Raw genomic sequence first — 19271 nt, 5'->3', positions numbered from 1 at the left:
AGTGGTTAGAGAGCGGATAAAAGCTTTCCTTTATGTTTGCCAGTGTTTAAATTGCTTTTGAAAACACCCAGTGGTAAAGCCGATGAAAAGGGGACAGTCTTTTTCAACTGATTGTTTATGTAGAACTTAGCAGGAAAAACAGGCAGGGGGGTGCTCAGTAATGACTAGGCTCCATCCACCTGGCCGCCATCCTGTGGGGGGCCCTGACTCTTCTTGGAGGAATAGCAAATCACCTCCCCAGGACTGGCTAGTGCAAGGTCACCTCCACAGGGGCAAAGGCTTTGCCCTGTGCTCTCCCGAGCCAGGGGGCCCTGAAGCAGGCAATGTGGGCTCAGTTATGAAGGAAGCAGTGAGTCTCCAGATCTCAGGGTTTCAGTCCTGCTGCACTGCTGCCACCTTTCAGGAGACCTGGGCTTTCTGCTCCCAGAGAGGGCCCTCGTCTCCTCCCTCCATGTCATCAGCAGGGAGTTTCTACAGGGAGAAGCCCTCTGCTGCCCAGCTGCTTTCTCATAGGTAATATCTGGACACGGTCTCACCACTTCTTTCTTTTTTTAATTAATTAATTGACTTGATTGCACCTGGTCTTAGTTGCAGCATGTGGGATCCAGTTCTCTGCACAGGGATGGAACCCAGGCCCCCTGCATTGGGGGTGCATGGAGTCTTAGCCACTGGACCACCAGTGAAGTTTCACCACTTGTTTTATCTTAGCAGACAGTCACTTGGGTTTCTCATTTCCAGTTCATCCAGCCAGTCAAATAACTTGATTCCCTCATTTGTGAGGACTCCAAGCAAACAGGAGCCTCGGTCAGGGTGCCACACTCAGCAGCACTTCCGATTCTGCCCATGAGCGGTACCCCAAAGGAAGACTCTTCTCTGGCAAACCATCCTGAACAAAGCCCGTAACTTCCTCCACTCGCCTGATCCCTACCCCATACTCCTCCATACCATCCCTTCAGTTTCTCAGGGAGCCTCAAGCTCCTTGCCCTCTTCTACCTTCTCCACTCAGAGTCACCTCTACAGGGACTTATCTTCTAGGAAAGTATCTCTTCGTAAATTTCTGCATAAACATGATAAATGCTTAAGAACATGAACTCTGGAGTAGTAAAAATCTAGGTTCAAATCTATACTACTGCTGACTATATTGCCAACACTAAATGAGACTAAATAAAATTCTCTGGGAAGCGTTTTTTAAAAAGTGCCTTTTGCACAGAAAGCTCTCAGTGATATTATTATTACTCATGACCATTCAACACTACAATGAGCCAAGTAGGACTCCCCCTACCTCAAGGGTCTTCCTGTTCACTGGAGGAGTCAGACAAATGGACAATTGGATATAATGCTATAAAGTAGTAAGATATACATAGTCTTTGACTATCTAGATATAAGATATAGAAAGTTTTTGACCTTCATTCCTGACACAAGAGCTCCTAAAACCCTTGGAACTTTCTAGGAGCATCTTTTGTTCTAAGGACATGAATCTTGATGGGCTCCTGGATGGGGAGTTGGTCATCAGAAAGACTAAGCCATGATTAGAAGCTTGGAACTTTCAGCCCCACCTGGGTAGGGAAAAGGAACAGCAAAATGAGTTCCCAACCGATCATACCTACATGATGAAGCCTCCACAAAAAGCCTTGAAGTCCAGAGTTCTGAGAGCTTCCAGGCTGGTAAACACATCCATGTGCCAGGAGGGTGGTGTACCCCACCTCCACAGGGACAGAAACTCCCGAATGCTCAGCATCCTTCCAGACCTCGCCCCATGTAGCTATTCATATGACTGTTCATCTGCATCCTTTATCATATCCTTTATAATAAGCTAATAAGCACAAATGTTTTCTTGAATTCTGTGAGTCATTTTAGTATATTACCAAGCCTAAATAGGAGGTCATGGGAACCACAACTGATAGCCAGCTGATCAGAAGTACAAGTGACAGTCTGGGACTAGCAGTTAGCATCTGAAGTGGGAGTCTGTGGGACTGAGCCCTTAAATTTATAGGCAAAAAATAGTGTCAGAACTGAAGTGAACTGCAGGACACCCAGCTGGTGTCAGAGGATGGGTTGGTGTGGGTAAAAACCACACATCTGGCCTCAGAAGTGCTGAGTGTGAGGGTACAGGGAAACAGCACATTTTGCCCCAGACAAATGCCAAACAGAACTACATGTGAGCTAGAATAAATGCATTTACATATGAGCTAGTATGGTGTGTCCTGGGGAAGGTGGGGGATAGAAGAAGGATTAATCTTACCAGGAGAACAGAAGAGACGTAGCAGTGGTACTTGAAAAGTTTTAAAACATGTATAGGACTGGGATCAGTGGAAGCCAATGGAAGCATCAGGGGAGATTTCTCACAGAAATGAGAAGGTGCAGGGTGTATGGAGTGAACAATGCTGGATGCTTCCTTAGATTCTAGACTGTCTTCCTTCTTCCTAACAGTCCCCAATGTCCATTTAGGGGTCCATTCAGTTCTGGGGAAAACTTCTGGTGTAAGAAGGACCTTTGTAGCTGCACCTCCCACTGACCATAGGGTTTGGCACAGGAGTAAAAAGATGGCATAAACAAAGTCTAATCAGATTGGGCTTCCCTGGTGGCCCAATGGTAAAGAATCTGCCTGCCAATGCAGGAGTCACACGAGACACAGGTTCCACCCCTGGGTTGGGAAGATCCCTTGGAGGAGGAAATGGCAACCCACTCTAGTATTCTTGCCAGGATAATTAGCCTGGCTGGCTACAGTTCAGGGAGTCACAAAAAGTCTGATGAGACTGAGCAACAATCAGATTGAAGATGGATTAGGAATGCTGGGGCAAAGACATTCTGTTTTTCTTTAGAGACATGAACAAAGAAGCACAAAGCCCAAGAGTTGCTGGCAATCATCTTGGGACCATGATAATCAGTTGAAAAGAAATTGAGTCCTTGGGGAAATTGTTGAGCTGCTGGATCAAGCCCTGCCTGCAGCTCAGACAGATAATGGCCTTTTTTTAAAACCCAGAAGCAAATAAATACCTGAATTGTATAAGCCAGGCTTTTCATGTCTTGATGTTCAAGAGATGACCTCAAAGTATGTATAGCAAGAATTTAGGGGGTGGGGGGAACATGGAGGACTGTAAAAGACATTGACACTTGAAAGGAATTAGAGGGTTAAATCATGAGGGGCTTTCCTTGACCCATACTAAGGTATTGGACTTTATATGTAGGCAGTGGGGAGACCCACACTGAAAATGGTTGAGGAAGGGAGGTGACATGATACACTGTACTTAAGGAAATTACCTCTGATGGCAGGATGATAGACTGCGGGGAAGGGAGATTAGAAGCAAGAAAATGTGATTAGTAATGAGTCTGGGGAAAGGAAATTTTATCAAGTACCCCCCAGAGGTCAACACTGCCTGGAGTGGGGAGCGGTAAGCAAGCAAAAATACTCCTGTGGTAACCCCTCTTATCAGTACCAAAGGCCTTTCCTTTGCCTGCAAGGGCATCCAGTATATAGCTGAGAACCCAAATCCCAGTACTGTCATACCTTAGCAGGCTATCTAGTTGTCCTAGAAGTTTCAAATAACAGGAATTTTAAACATTTTAAAATCTCAAACAAAGTGCATTTCAATTGACTTAAACATCTGAACTAACAATACTTTTAAAGGGTAGTAAAAAGAATACACCCCAGAACAACAAGCCAAAACAAAGTGTCTCCATTCCCCAAGCGTGTGAATCATGGATAAATCATGGTGCTGCTAGCTCCCTTACTGATGGGAGCATCCACCACAGCTTGGGTTCCCAGGCCCCTCGACAGCTGTCAGTTTGCTAGGGCCTTCTAGAACCTGTGCACAGAAGGGGCCTCCAGCACTCATGTGGCTCCATCCTTTACATCCACGAAAAGATAGAAATCTCCCCTGGAGAGATGTAAGCATCTTCATTTTCTCACACTGCACGTAGACAGCCCTTGCTCCCTGCTGCCCTTGGGCTGCCCCACCGTTCCAGCAGTGCCTTGGGCTGACAACGCCAGGGCAGGGATGGACCACACCCCACATCTTGCCCCCTGCCGTGTAGCTTCCTCACCGGTGCCTTAATAGCACTTGATAACCTGGCTGCTCCCATCTGGCCTCATTCTCCAGTCTTTCCCACAGGCAGACTGCCACCTGCATTCCACAGCAACTGTTTAATTTACATAATTCCAATAGCACTCATTGCCAGCTTCCTGTTTTTGTAAACTCCTGGACAATTTTTTCGTTTCATAAGAAACAAAAGCCTGGACTCACAATCAACCTTCTACCAACCCAGTCCCTCGGCATCAAAGGAGACAGGGAAGCTTCTCTCTGATGGCTTCCCTTCTTATTTTAGAAACAGAAGCTTAAGAAGCACCCCGTGGTTTCCAATCCAGAGTTTCATACAAGCTTTTGACTTCACTGGTTACTGGCTTCCTGTTAACAGAAAGAAGTTTCAAGCTGAGTCAGAGAAGAGAGCCAGACCCAGCCGTGATTCATTAGTGTTGTAATGACACCCTGCCGCCACCACCAACCGCCATCAACCCTGCTTCTGCCCAAGCTGCTGTGGCCCACAGCCTCACCCTAGGAGAGCAAGAAACTGAAGCAGTTTTCCTGATCTTCTCTTCCAGATGGTGTAGCAGTGGCAGTAGTCAGCACAGGCCAAGCAAGGCTGGCCTTGGGATAAGGAGACCAGATGGGCCCTGAATCAGGGTGACCTCAGGGATGCCCAGGAAGGCACCACAGCCTCAAAATAACTTCTGCTTCCCCTACCCTGCCTTTTCTGCAGGGCCTGATGATTGCTCCCTCTGAGCTTTATTGGTCTTCCTTTAAGATACAAAGACAACTTAAACAGGCCACTCACACCCTAATATGATTAATATGATGAGCTCATTTTGGAAAACACGAATCACTTGAGAAAGCACATGGGCGAGACACAGAAATGATAACCCAAAAGACAACCAGGCCAGGCAAGTGACACAGATGTCGATTCCTTCACAGTGTTGCCCGGGACCAGGCTTGGCTGCAGGGTCAGCAGGTGGGAAAACACTCACCCCTTTGCCATGACTCTAGTTTGGGGATTTCTCTGGATTCCAAGGTCATCTCAAAGAGCCTCAGGAGAGAGCAATTTACTTAGAAGCTTCTTTATAAATGCAGGAATAAAATGACGGGGGTTCCACTCCTACACTGTTGGTGAGAATGTAAATTGGTACAGCCACTAGGGAGAACAGTTTGGAGTGTCTTTTAAAAACTAAAAATAAGACTGCCGTATGATCCAGTAATCCCACTGCTGGGCACACATCTGAAGAAAACTATAATTTGACAAGATGCATGCACCCCTGTGTTCATAGCAGCACTGTTTACAATAGCCAGGACATGGAAGCAAGGTAAAAAAGTGTCCATCGACAGATGAATGGATAAAGAAGATGTGGTAGATACATACAATGCAATACTGTTTAGCCACAAAAAAAAAGAATGAAAATAATGTCACTTGCAGCAACAGGAATGGACCTAGAGATTATCATACTAAGTCAGAAAGAGAAAGACAAATATCATATAATATCACTTACATGCAGAATTTAAACTATGACCCAAATGAATGTATCTATGAAACAGAAACAGACTCACAGACATAGAGAACAGACTTGTGGTTGCCGAGAGGGACGAGGGGTGGAGAAAGAAGGATTCAGAGTTCGGGATTAGCAGATGCAAACTATGAGATACAAGATGGATAAACAAGGTCCTACTGTATAGCACAGGGAACTATATGCAATATATGTTCAATATCCTGTGATAAACCATAATGGGGAGGCCCACAAAAAGGATATTCTGCTACTGCTGTTCAGTTGCTCCAGTTGTGTCCCACTCTTTGCGACCCCAAGGCCTGTAGCCTGCCAGGCTCCTCTGTCCATGGAATTTTCCAGGCAAGAATACCGGAGTAGGTTGCCATTTCCTCCTCCAGGGGATCTGACCCAGGGATCAAACCTGTGGCTGCTGCATCTCCTGCACTGCAGGTGGATTCTCTACCACTGAGCCATCAGGGAAGCCTGAAAAGGATATATATATATATATATATATATATATATATATGTAACTGAATTACTTTGCTATACAGAAGAAATCAACACAACATTGTAAATAAACTGTATTTCAATTAAATAAATAAAGGGGTTCCAAACCACGCCATAACCATAACAATAAAGAAAACTCCCAGGTCTTTTACAGACAGCCAAGTCTATCGCAAGCATTATCCTGTCTAATATTCATAGCCATCTAGGAAATACAGCTTCTCCTGATTCTAGAGGTGGAGGGTAAGGATGACTCCACGAGAAAATCTGACCCAGGTTTTCTAACTCAAAGCATCACAATACATCACAATATAACTGATCAATTCCTACATTTATTACAAATCAAGTTAAAATTCACACACCATTTTAAAGTACACCATTGGGTGGGGCTTTGTAGATTCACTGTCGCACGACCACCACCACTGACTCATTCCATGTGCCAGCAGATGGGAGATGTGAAAGTCCTTCCCCAGACCCACCCGTGGCCAAATGGGCCAATCAGCTCTTCCTTCTCAGGTAGATGGTAGTTGGCAGACTCCAGAAGACACAAGAGAAGAGATAACAGCAGACGTCCCGAGGAAGCAGAAGTTAGGGACCCAGAAGAAGGGAAGGGCGTTGTTTGGTAACCAATGTGTCACTGCAGATCAGAGATGAACAAACTCCTGCAGCTGGAAGGAGGAGGGCTGACTCTCTGGAATTACATGAGCTCTCCAGTAATTTTTCACTTCCCAGATGATGTCCACTCCACATGAAAAGAGCACATCCTTACTGCTTAGCTGGTCTCTCTCTCCCCATTGATATCTCATAAACATCTTCAACTTAACTAAACACAAATTCTCCACGTTTCTCCTCAAAGTCGGCTCCCTCCCCCCACCCCCTCCCACTCCACCTTTGTCCTCCAGACTCACTGGCCTCCTTCCGTCTCCTTCGCCTCACCCGGCTCCTCTTGCACCACAGAACCTGCACATACTGCGCCTCCACTGGGGATGCTGCTGGCCTTGTCATTCCCGTGAGCTCCGGGTCTCCCCAGTGCCCCACGGCTCTTCGAGAAGAATGCCCGCTCCTCCTGGGAGCTCAGCCCCGAGTCACCTCTGCAAGGAGGCTCCCTCGGGGCAGCAGTGTCTCTTCTAGGCTGTCTAGAGCACAGCTGCTCTAGGCACAGCTTCTTTGTGACAGTTCACACAGTAAGTCCAGTTAACCTGTGTCACCATTTATTGTTGTTCAGTCGCTTAGTCGTGTCTGACTCTTCGAAACCCCAAGGACTGTAGCTGCCAGGCTCCTCTGTCCATGGGATTCTTCAGGCAAGAGTCCTGGAGTAGGTTGCCATTCCCTTCTCCAGGGGACCTTCCCGACCCAAGGACTGAACCCAGGTCTTCTGCAATTGCACGTGGATTCTTTACTGTCTGAGCCACCGGAGAAGCCTGCAAAGATGGCTGCTAGATGGCAGGTATTCTTCTCCTTGCTGAGTTCCCTCAGGGCTCACTGGCTCACATCTGTTGCTGTTGTTCAGTCAGGGTCCTGTCTGACTCTTTGCCCAGGGACTGCCGCACGCCAGGCTTCCCTGTCCTTCACTATTTCCCGGTGTTTGCTCAAACTTATGTCCGTTGAGTCGATGATGCCATTCAACCATCTCATCCTCTGTCCCCCACCTTCTCCTCCTGCCCTCAATCTTTCCCAGCATCATGATCTTTTCCAATGAGTTGGCTCTTCACATCAGGTAGCCAAAGTACTGAAGCTTCAACTTCAGCATCAATCCTTCCAATGAATATTCAGGGTTAATTTCCTTTACAATTGACTGGTTTGAGTTCCCTGTTAACAAAAAAAAAGGTTTCTTCTCCTGTGATGATTAGGGCTGAAACCCTAATAGCTCTCTAGAAGAAAGTAGCTACAGAAAGAACCTCAAAAGAGCCATAAGAGTTAAGCTATCAAGTCATCAAGCTAGTGACTGCATTGCGTCAACTTTGCAGAGACTTGGCAGGAATGGGTTCAAGAAAAAGGATTGTCAGGCACTGTGTTGATCAGGACTGTTTTCTGCTTTCAAAATATAGGTTGAAGGAGGATCTGAGTATGTGACACTGGCTACTCTCAGACATATATTCTCTCAGCCTAGTGGTCTGAGAGCACTGGAAGGACACCAGGATAAACTAGCAGGCCTCAGCCTACTAAGGAGATATGTGTGGAATTCATCCAATCTAATCACTCAGACTACACAGCATGTCAAGGAGCTTGGTGATTTTTGAAATTCAGTATGAGAATGACATGAGATCTAATTTTTCAAGTCCTTTTAGTCAATTTTATCAATAAAAGATGTGAAATACCAATAACTGCTGGTAAAATAGAAATTACACGACCATGGCTTTTGAATCAACATCTGTGATAAGACATCCAAAAATCGACCCTAGTGACTTCTAAGACTAAAAACCTGAAGGACACAATTACTGGTTTTAGATTGTCCTTTCTCATCCAATGTGTTCAAGTTTATTGTCTGTTAAAATACTGTGGTAACAACAGCTAATTTACATGGCATTTTGTTTCTGGGGTAGAGACAAGCACAAAGTAGAGTTACTGAAGGAATTCTGACCTGACCTTTGCAGAATGGAGAGGAAGTATATGAGACTTCATAACTCGGGGGGCCACAGGAGAAAGGAACTGCATTCTGTCCTTCCTCACTCTCCTGGTCTCCAACCCCTACATACAGCTTTAGTCCTACTCTCCTTACGGAGCTCCCAAAACTACTGGAGAGGGCCAGGAGTGAGAGTGACCTGAATTATCTCCAATGCATGATGAAAGCAAATCATTCACAAATTATATTATAACATTAACAATCACTTGTGATACACCTTGTAACTCATCTGGATACCTGGTTGAGAAACTTAATATGGAGTTGACTGCTTTCCTGAAGGGGAAAAAAGAAAAAAAGATACACTGGCTTACCAGTCCACATTTACACATTACCACTCCCTGCTAACAAAGGGAGTAATTTAGCTTCCTTTCAACCTCTTTGTAGTTCTATCTCACTTAACATAACTATGTTCCTGGAAACCTGTGTGCATTTCATGTCTTGTAAATGGTAAGGCACTTGAAAGGCACTAAGGGAGCTTCCTATTTAAAGGAAATCCAGGGACTTCTCTGGTGGCTCAGTGGGTAAGACTCCGAGTTCCCAAAGCAGGGAGCCCAGGTCCAATCCCTGGTCAGGGAACCAGATCCCACATGCTGCAACTAAGGATCCTGAGTGCCACAAGTAAGACCTGGTGCAGCCAAATTAATTAATTAATTAACAAAAAATTAAAGGAATTCCACATTAAGAAAATATCAGAACTAGGGCTACCAAGACTTTGTGGCAACATGAAAAATGCTTATGACCCAGTGTTGAGAGGAAAAAAATAATCAAAATTGTGTGCACACTATGACTGCAATTTTTAAATAACATAGATGTACATATGATACAATTTTGGAATGCAACGTACCAAAAACGATAATAGTTACATTAGGAGATGGGATATGAGTTATTTGTGTCTCATTCTGCTTTCCAAACTTTCTGGAATGATGTTTTTACAACTAAAAGTGTAAAAGAAATATGTGCTAAATCTTACTGATAGAGTTGAATAATTATTCAGTCATGCTCTCTATCTGGATCTTTCTTAAGTTCAGGAAAATCTGTATTTCAAAGATTTTAAAACCATTAATATTTCCCATTAAAATAAATCTTAGGGCTTTCTAGGTAGCTCAGTGGTAAAGAATCCTCCTGCCAAGCAGGAGACGTGGGTTCCATCCCCGGGTAGGGAAGATCCCCTGGAGAAGGAAAGGGCAACCCACTCCAGTACTCTTGCCTGAGAGATCCCATGGACCGAGGAGGCTGGCAGGCTACAGTCCATGGTGTCACAGAGAGTCGGACACGACTTAGTGGCTAAACAACAGCAACAATCACATTACCTGACAATAAAAGTAATTTAACAAAACCCAATATCCATTTAACCGGCATGTTAGGAATTGAGAGGAGCTACCTCAACCTGATAGAACATCCCCCCCCCAAAAAAAAGAATTTTAAATTTAACAATTAGAACACCCCTAAAGTCAATCAAAATTAAGATGTGAAGAAGAAAAATATTGGTAAACTAGAAAAGGACTGTTTCTCAATATGCAACTCCTTAAGGAGTTTTAGTGCACAGGACAGGCAAAAACAGGACTCTGTCATCTTTGCGCTTTGTTCTATGTGGGGAACCATCTGCTCCCCTCTCCACCTCCCACCCCAATGTTTACTTTTCATTATTTTTGCTAATAGCAGTCACATCCCTTCATTGAGCCCTTGGGGCACACCGAAACTACATTCTGAGAAGCGTCCCAGTTCTCTCCAGCCACCACCAGATACGTGCATAAACATACGCATACACTCTCAATGTCAAACCTCGGGTAGGTTTGCTAAGGACAATTTTAAGAACCAAAAAGTGACTTGTAAACTTCCTTTATGCTCTAGAAATATAAAAGTTCCACATGTCTATTACATAAATCAGTCACCTACCCAACAACCTCTTTATTACCCACCATATTAAGTTGATATACATAAACTAACCAAATAACTTTCAACAGATTAACCCCTTTAAACAAAATAAATAAATAGAAGAAAGATTTTACTAGTAAGCTTAAGATGCTTTTGTCAACTAGTAACAAACAAAACACATTTTGTAGGTTGAATTAAAGGCCCTAGGATGAATGCCCTCACTATCCACAGAAATCACTGGCTAAATCCTTGTAAATTGATTAGACGGCTCACTCTCCTCCATGCTGATATTATTTGATGTTATAATAAAACAGTCTAAGTCATTCAGGCTTGTCATAAACAAGATGGTCTTTGCCTTTCCCTCATATTTGCCTAAAGGCCTCTGCCATAAACTCAGAAGAAAAATTGAAATTTTTGATAGTAACCTCAAAAACAGATGCAATAAAAACTGCAGCAGGTACTTTATTGATAGTACAATAAACAGACTCAAAAGTGCAGGCTTCCCGCCTGGAGCTGACATCCACAGAAACATGTCCAGTCTGTATCAAGGACTTCTTGCTTTCTAGCTCGGAAAAAGATGATCCCGTGAAAGTAGCCTACTTATCCTGAGATAGTGTTAAAAAAAAAAAAAAAAAAAAAAAGAATTTTCTGGGATTAAGTGAACTGAGTTAACTGTAGTTAATGTTCTATTTTTGAGTAGATATATGAGGAAAAAATCCTTTTCTTTCTCTTTTATCTCTATCAGTTTAAGGTAGCGATACTTACATACTACATACTTTCATAAACTGGAATGAAACATTCTTTAAGTGGCATATTATTCCAACATCCCTCCTTAGAATTCATGGGGAAAAAATTGTTATGAAACTTCTCAGTGTATATTTTCAATGTAAAAAAACCTACAGAAACTTAAAAGAGCAATTCTATAGACTATATTAATAGGCCTTATCTAACAGTACCCAAAACAACAGTAACAATGGTTTGATATTATTCAAAATGCTTTTACCAAATTCCTCTATTTTTTATAATCATGTAGTTATTTACTCAAGCTTAGTAAAAATTCATTCTCTTTCCTATAAGGTTTAACTGGATAAATCAAATTTGCAACAGTAAGACTCAAATATCATTTAATTACATGTGACAAACTGCTACTAGGACCAAGGACTGTACTTTACAGGTTGAAGGGAAATGCATGCAAACAGTAATATGCTAGTAAATATTTAACATCCAGCTCACCAAAGGAAAAAAAATAGCATTTGCTGATGTCTGTGGTGTAAACACTTCCATCACAGCCAAGTTTAACATGACATCACTAAACATGGAGTTGGGAAGAGACATGCAATAACACACCATTATATAGTATTTTCACCATAGATGAATGGATAAAGAAGTTGTGGTACATGTTCAATATCTTATAATAAACAGTAATGGAAAAGAATATGAAAAAGATTATACATATATTATTATGTTTGTATACCTGAATCACTTTGCTGTATACCAGGAACTAACAGAACATTGAAAATTGACTATACTTCAATTTTTAAAAATAGCTCTTAAAAAGGTCATACAATAATTAGGAAGTGATAAGTTTTGAGTATTTATTACCACTGATTTAAATACAACCCATTTAATTGTAAGCTACAAAGTTTAATTTCTGATAATGGCCATGTTTAATAAGCAGCTTCCAAAATTCCTATAAATTTAGCAATGAGCTCTCATGAGCCAGCATGAACCAATTCCAGTATACCATTCTCAGGAAACTGTCCTGGAACTTATTCTATGGTTTAAAAAATATGAGCTTTTCAGGTAATAAAGAATTTCCTAGCAGGTCAGGAATTTGACAAACCTGAGTTTTGCAGAGAGAGAGAGACCCTTACAGGCTACTAAATAGGTAAACCTCATAGAAACAAATTGGAAGGTCCTTGTTCCTTAGCTCAGTAGATGAGCTGATAAAGGCAATAAAATAATTTTGATACCTAAAAGTAAATTATAACTGTAGAGGAGTTTCAAGTTAATTCTTAAACCAGAACTGCTCCAGTTTTATTAATATATAACAAGGATGTCTTTGTATATTAACATCTCTTATACACTATATAAATAAAACCAGTTAAATAAAACAAATCAAATGAGTTACACTGAATCAGATAATCTCTAAACAATTAATGAGGTCAAATCTGCATGTGAGTGAAACTTGACCATAAAGAATCCCAGAGACAAAATACACACACACACACAAACACACACACACACACACACACACACACACACACACACACACACACACAACATGGTCACTGTATACACTTCTAGTCCTCAAAATATGAAATCTTGAATATTTCCTATGGGTTACTGCCTACCTAACAAAAATGTCTCTATACCTAACTTTTCTAATATCAGTGTCTGAAGATATATCTTGTCCTTTGTAAATATTAAAGTCATGCAAGAAAACTACTATTTTTCTACCATAAACAAACTGACAGTAAACTCTGTGATTTGGTAATTTTTTTCCCTTTAAACATCTGCTGCATTTTTTTTTACTTGATAACCCTGTTTTTCTAAAGCCTAGTGTGCTCATTTGTTCAGTTGTGTCCAATTCTTTGTGACCCCATGAACTATAGCCTGCCAGGCTCCTCTGCCCATGGATTTTCCACGCAAAAATACTGGAGCAGGTTGCTATTTTCTTCTCCAAGGGATCTTCCAGGTCCAGAGATCGAATCTGTATCTCTTGCGTCTCCTACATTGGCAGGTGAATTCTTTACCACTGTGCCACCTGGGAAGCCCCTCTAAAGCCTAGAGTCCCTTGCAAACCTCTTCTTAAGTAAAGTTCTTTCCTTTCCTAAATGCTTTTGTCTCTGAGTCTTTGTTTGACAATAACTTGCTTATTTGTCCCTATGTTCTTTGGTCCTACATACCTATCTAGTCACGACCATGTGGCTCCTATCAGACCAAACTTCTCACGGAAAACAAATGTAAACTCTGAGCTAAATATACAAGCAACTATCTGAAGATATTGAAGAGCAACTAAGAACAGGTGGATACTGAAAGGGAGTCAACATTTGGATGAAGAGAAAAGCACTGATGAGTTTCCATTTTTTATGACTTTTTCCCTGAGAGAAGGCCTTAAATTGCACTATGCAATGCAGCTAAAAATCAAAGAAAAACCCAAAATCTTACTAGCTTGTAAAACCAGAGTCTAAGGGAAATACAGCTGCTGGAAAGCAAAGGGAGAATTCCTAAGAAGTAGCAAGCCAGGAAAGAGGAGACCCGAATCATGTGTATAAATTCTAGCCAGCTCTCTGGATGAGGTTGCAACCATACATGTGTGAGGCCGACTTGAAGCAGAAGACTAAAAGAACTGAGCAGAAATTCGAGCCACCAGTCACAGCGAGGAAGATACAGCTTACAGTCTGAATTCAGCCAGGTTAACTGATTACTATTAAAAAAAGAAAAAATACTCCTCGGGGGAACATAACAGAATTCAGAATCTCAGCATATCATTCACAACATCCAGGACACAGTTCAAAATTACTTAACAGTCAAAGAAAATAGGAAGACATTACCTATTCTCAGAAAAAAAGCAGAATCAATGGAAGTCAGTCCTGAAATGATTCATGTATTGAAATTAGCAGATAAGAGTTATAAAACAATTATCATATCTTAAGTTCAAGGACACAGAGGAAAATATGCTCATAATGAAAGAAAAACTAAGATGTATCAACAGGTTACTAGAAGCCATAAAAAAGGACTAATTATAAATTCTAGAATTTAAAAATATACATTTGAGATGTTAAAAAAATTACCCATTGGTGGAGAAGGAAATGGCAATTTCCCAGTATTCTTGCCTGGGAAATCCCATGGACAGAGAAGCCTGGTGGACTATAACCCTTGGGGTCGCAAAAGAGTCAGACATGACTTAGCAACTAAACACCAATAACATACCATACTTAGAAGTAAATTCCAGATGGATTGAAAATTTTAATGTAAAAAGGAAAGGTATAATATTAGACTAAACTAAAAAAGTACTGAATGGGCTTAACAGCAGAACAAAAATAACAAGAAAGAGCCAGTGAACTTGAAGAAAGATTAATAGATTAATTATCTATTAATAATCTGAAGCACAGAAGAAAAAATAATTGAAATAATTAAGAGAACTTCAGGAACCTGTGGGACATTATCAAAAGATTTGTCATATACAACTAGAGTCCCATAAGGAGAAGAAGAATAAAATAAAGCAGACAAAATACTTGAGGAAATAATAACCAAACATTTCCCATAATTGTTATATCCCCAGCTAGACCATAAGCTCAATGAAAGCCAGGAATTCTAAGTTGTACCTCTTTATTAATCCACATAGCTCCTAACAAAGGCTGCATAGTGGGTTCTCAATTAATACATATTTATATATTCAGCATCAAGAATGATTATTTATTGAGTGCCTACTGTGTGAAAAGCATGATGAAAGGTGCTACAGACACAAAGATGCTTTAGTTACAGCCACTGTGCTTAATGAAGGAAATTTTGAAGAAGATAAAAGAGAGAAGCCTCAATTGTTTTGAAGAAGGAAAGGGTTTCCAATGGCTCCTGTTTTTCATTTTTCCCTAGGCAATTCATCATGATTTTATCTAACTTGCTTACTGTAATCCCTGTTAAAAGGAGAATATAACATTGTAAATCCAGAGTGAGAGGGGTTCTGGCATCAGAGGTCATGGTTATAAGTATTACATTCCAGAGCCTGTTCAAACAGTCCTATTCTCCCCAACTTGGTTCAATTAGGACAAACAGGGGAGACACTTCTGTACAATTTTCACTAATTTTTTTTTACATTTGCCTCTAGCTTTCAGGCAGAACTTATATCCTCTAGACACTTAACAAATGATCAGTAAGGACATATTTTTATAACCTCAGCAAAATATGGGAGGAAACAGCTGAGAAAGAAAATTTCCACACTTTGGGAAGAATACACAGAAATGTGCATACCTCTCCAGAACCTGGAGTGTATAAGATCAAAAGAATTATGAGTGTATATGTGTGTGTGAGAGAGAGAGAGAGAGAAACAGAGACAGTGGAACAAAGAGAGAAACAGACGCTGAGAGAGACAAAGTAGGACTCAGCATTCCTTTCTCTGTGTGAAAGCTTGAAGCACTTCACTCAGTTTGTTTAAAAACTATCCACCAACAGTCTGTGATTCTGAGAGGCAGTCTGTCCACAAATAAACTCAGCAAAACACCACAACAGAGATGTGCTGGCCTGATCTGCTCATTTCAAGCATGACCATGTATGTAAGGACATGGTTTGGGGCACAAATCCCAAACCTAGATGCCTGCAACCATGAATTTAGTACATCCCCTTGAAATGAGCTGCTGGAAATGTCTTGTTTCTGTTAAAAAATAGAACTCGCTCATAAAGATATAAGCAGAAATTAGATTTTAGTATGTTTGCAGGAGCCTCTGAGTCCAGGAAGTGGCATTTACGACTTTGGTTATGAATCTGTCTGTGACTTTAGTCAGTATTTCAGTCTCTCTGGTGCCTATTTAGTCAGTCAGTTGGGGATAATACTCTTTGCTGTCCATTTCACAGCACTGCTACATCTGTCATGATCATAATAGCTGTCATTTATCGAGTTACTACTATGCATCAGACACTGGGATAAGCACTCTGCTTGCATTATTTGCAATCCTGACAGTAATCCTGAAGATGGGTGTTATTCAATTTACAGATGATGATGCTGACTCTCCAAGAGGTTTAGCAACTTTGGAAAAGTCACACCAACTAGTAAGTAGTGGTGTCAGGATTCTCTCAGATACCTTTCACTACATTACGCTAATTTGCTTTTATTCCTTCAGCATAGTTGAAATATAAAGAATACTCGAGGTATACACATATACTTATGGGGGGGAAAAGGAGAAAACTTAGGAAGTGTATTCCAGGAGTGTAAACCTAGACTGGGTATAAGACATGGCCTAAATCGACCAGAGGCTAGAAACAAATCACAGAGCAAAGGCTGCACTTAAGGACTGTGCATAAAACATAAAGGGAAAAGGTAACTGAGATGCTTAGGGTTATCACCTGGAACTCACTGGAGGCTCTTAGTTTTCATGTTGTATGCATCCTAACTGGGATAAAAACCAAGAGTCCTACACACAAACACACACACACACATGCACACACACACACACCCCACAAGACAAAATGGGTTATGCATCCCCCTGCCACATGATAGCTAATGTAACTTGAAAATAAGTCTCTAATGCTTGCAAATCAGAAGCATTAGAAAAATAAATTTTCTACATCAACTATACTCCAATTTAAAAAAGAAAAAAAACAGAAAACTTTTTTTTAAAACACAATTTCACAAGTTAATGATTGTTGATTGGTATGTGGAAATACCCATTGTACCCATTGTACAGTCTCGTTGTATTTTTGCAGGCTTAAAAATTTCCATAATTAAAATTCTAAAAGAAAGAAAGGTGGGAAATGAAGGGAAAGGAAGAAAAGAGGGGAAAAAAAGAATAGCCATCTTCTTGAGATGGAAGAAGAGTGATGTGTGAAAACAAAGAAACTCTGATTTAAAAATGACTTAAGAAAGAACTGCTTTCCCCCAGTTCAACAACGGTTGTAGGATTTCAAGAGGACAAAACTCAGGAAAGAAAGGAAAAGGTCCTCCTGTTAAAACCTGAGAGTGTTTTTACAAGAAATGTAGGACTCTAAATCTCCAAGAAAAGCCAGTATCTTGGAAAATACACCAGAGTGACCCAACACAGAGGAGCTGAGAATGAGAACACAAGTTCATGAGAAAAGGGCAAGTTTTTAACAGAGGACTGTTCCCAGGGAACATAATTGCATCTAAGAACAAAGTCCAAAATATTAAGATATATTAATATATATGTATATATATATAAAATATATCTATAGTGATGTCTCAGGGAACCAGTCTGTTTAAGCGCTTATCAGGGCTTCCACATAGTTACCAATTTTGCCCTGGTTGATCTTGTTGTTTGCTGCCACTGGCATGAGATGGTCAACTGGGGCTGTTACCTCCTTTCATTCAATTCTAGCTTATAAACCAGTGAGTCCCAAACTTCAAGTTAAGACAGATTGCTCATTTGATTTGATGGAATTTGTTCTTTTTTTCTCCCTAAAGGAAAAAAGCTATATGACATTTTAATAAAACTAAACAAAAATAACAGTTCTGATAATTCTTTACAATTAATAATATTGATATTAATATTAATTAGAACATGAATATTAATAATAACACAAAATTTGATGTTAATAAGAATATTATTAATATAATATCCAATATTAATAAAAATACAAAGATACTCAGCACTCAGAATGGTGAAACTAACAATGTCTGACATTCAGTCAAAGATTACGAGCCACAGAAAGAAACAGGAAAAACTTACTCTTAAAGAGGAGAATGATTAGTCAAAATAAGCTGAGACAGAACTGACCCAGAGGTTTTGTGTCCAAAGATGTAAAAATAATCATAACAGTTGTATTAAATATGTTCAGAATTTTAGTTGACACATGGAAGATATTTTTAAAGTACTCTTGGCAAACTTATAGACACCCATAAATCAATGGAACAGAATAAAGAGCCTAGAAATAAAACCATTCATATTTTGTCAATTAATTTATGACAAAAGAGCAAAAATGCAAAATGGAGAGAGAATAGTCTCTTCAGTAAGTGGTAATGGGGAAACTGGATAGCTATACAAAAAGAATGACTAGACCACTATCTTACATCATACACAAAAATCAACTCAAAAAAAAAATCAACTCAAAATGAATTGAAGATATAAATGTAAGACCTGAAACCATAAAATTTCTGGAAGAAAACATGTGACGTAAGCTCTTTGACATCACTCTTGGCAATGACCTTTTGGATTTGATGCCAAAAGCAAAAGCAACAAAAGCAAAAATAAAAATGGAACTACATCAAACTAAAAAGTTCCTGCACAGGAAAACGGACAATCAACAAAATTAAAAGGTAACCTACAGAATGGGAGAAAATAACAGCATAAAATATACATGACTCCCTGTGCACTGTAAGTGGGAATGTAAATTGGTACACCCATTATGGGACGCAGTATGCAAACTCCTCAAAAAATTAAAAACAGAACTACTATGCTCTATCAGTTCCACTCTGGGTATATGTTGTTGTTGTTGTTCAGTCGTTAAGTCGTGTCTAACTCTTTGCGACCCCATGGACTACAGCAGGCCAGGCTCCTCTGTCCTTTACTATCTCCCAGAGTTTGCTCAGATTCATGACCACTGAGTCAGTGATGCTATCTAACCATCTCATCCTCTGCTGCCCCCTTCTCCTTGTGCCTTCAATCTTTCCCAGCATCAGGGTCTTTTCTAATGAATCGGTTCTTCACATCAGGTGGCCAAAGTATTGGATCTTCAGCTTCAGCATCAGCCCTTCATGAATATTCAAGGTTGATTTCCCTTAGGATTGACTAGTTTGATCTTCTTGCTGTCCAAGAGACTCTAGAGTTTTCTCCAGCACCACAGTTCAAAAGCATCAATTCTTCAGTGCTCAACCTTCTTTATGGTCCAACTTTTACATCTGTACATGACTACTGGAAAAACCATAGCTCTGAAAATACGGACTTTTATGTGTCCATATTTTGTGTCCACCAGGTGGCCCTGGTAATAAAGAACCCACCTGCCAATGCAGAAGACAAAAGAGATGTGGATTTGATCCCTGGGTTGGGAAGATCCCCTGGAGGA

At 40.7% G+C, this 19271-nt stretch overlaps 1 protein-coding gene across 1 annotated transcript in view; it reads right to left on the bottom strand.

The window, feature by feature from the left end:
* Positions 1–19271, bottom strand: part of LOC122708083 (translation initiation factor IF-2-like) — a 127227-nt gene that overhangs the window by 82551 nt on the left and 25405 nt on the right. The window lies entirely within an intron of this gene.

The sequence above is a fragment of the Cervus elaphus genome, chromosome 14 (genome assembly GCF_910594005.1).
Source record: "Cervus elaphus chromosome 14, mCerEla1.1, whole genome shotgun sequence".
Classification (NCBI taxonomy): Eukaryota; Metazoa; Chordata; class Mammalia; order Artiodactyla; family Cervidae; genus Cervus; species Cervus elaphus.
Note: the sequence above shows the minus strand (reverse complement) of the source record. Positions and strands in the feature narration are given on the sequence as shown.